General features: G+C 39.4%; 1 non-coding gene across 1 annotated transcript; it reads right to left on the bottom strand.

Moving 5' to 3' along the window:
- Positions 1–519: 519 nt before the first annotated feature.
- On the bottom strand, positions 520–627 carry LOC112767910 (small nucleolar RNA R71). Its single transcript, XR_003185349.1, has one exon. It is a non-coding gene; the product is annotated as a small nucleolar RNA R71 (small nucleolar RNA).
- Positions 628–1,125: the final 498 nt, after the last annotated feature.

The following is a 1,125-nucleotide window of genomic DNA, read 5'->3' as shown; positions in this document are numbered from 1 at the left end:
AAGGATAAGAACATTCTTGTTGAAGCTGATCCTGAACCTGAAAGGACTCTGAAGAGGAAGCTAAGGGAAGCTAAAGCACAACTCTCTGGAGAAAATCTGACAGAAATTTTCGAAAAAGAAGGAGACATGGCCGAAAATAATAACAATGCAAGGAAGATGCTTGATGACTTTACTAGACCAAATTCCAATTTACATGGAAGAAGTATCTCAATCCCTGCCATTGGAGCAAACAATTTTGAGCTGAAACATCAATTAGTTTCTCTGATGCAACAGAACTGCAAGTTTCATGGACTTCCATCAGAAGATCCTTTTCAGTTCTTAACTAAATTCTTGCAAATCTGTGATACTGTTAAGACCAATGGGGTTGATCCCGAGGTCTACAGGCTTATGCTTTTCCCGTTTGCTGTAAGAGACAGAGCTAGAATATGGTTAGACTCTCAACCTAAAGACAGCCTGAACTCTTAGGATAAGCTGGTCACGGCTTTCTTAGCCAAGTTCTTTCCTCCTTAAAAGCTTAGTAAGCTTAGAGTAGATTTTCAAACCTTCAAACAGAAAGAAGGTGAGTCCCTCTATGAAGCTTGGGAGAGATACAAGGAACTGACCAAAAAGTGTCCTTCTGACATGCTTTCAGAATGGACCATCCTGGATATATTCTATGATGGTCTGTCTGAATTATCTAAAATGTCATTAGACCATTCTGCAGGTGGATCCATTCACCTAAAGAAAATGCCTGCAGAAGCTCAAGAACTCATTGACATGGTTACAAATAACCAGTTCATGTACACTTCTGAAAGGAATCCTATGAGTAATGGGACGCCTATGAGGAAGGAAGTTCTTAAAATTGATTCTCTCAATGCCATATTGGCTCATAATAAAATATTGACTCAGCAAGTCAATATGATCTCTCAGAGTCTGAATGGATTGAAGGAATCATCCAATAGTACTAAAGAGGCATCTTCTGAAGAAGAAGCTTATGATCTTGAGAACCCTGCAATAGCAGAGGTGAATTACATGGGTGAACCCTATGGAAACACCTATAATCCCTCATGGAGAAATCATCCAAATTTCTCATGGAAGGATCAACAAAAGCCTCAACAAGGCTTTAATAATGGTGGAAGAAACAGG

The sequence above is a fragment of the Arachis hypogaea genome, chromosome 17, assembly GCF_003086295.3.
Source record: "Arachis hypogaea cultivar Tifrunner chromosome 17, arahy.Tifrunner.gnm2.J5K5, whole genome shotgun sequence".
In the NCBI taxonomy this organism is placed as follows: Eukaryota; Viridiplantae; Streptophyta; class Magnoliopsida; order Fabales; family Fabaceae; genus Arachis; species Arachis hypogaea.
This window is presented reverse-complemented; position numbering and strand designations above follow the sequence as displayed.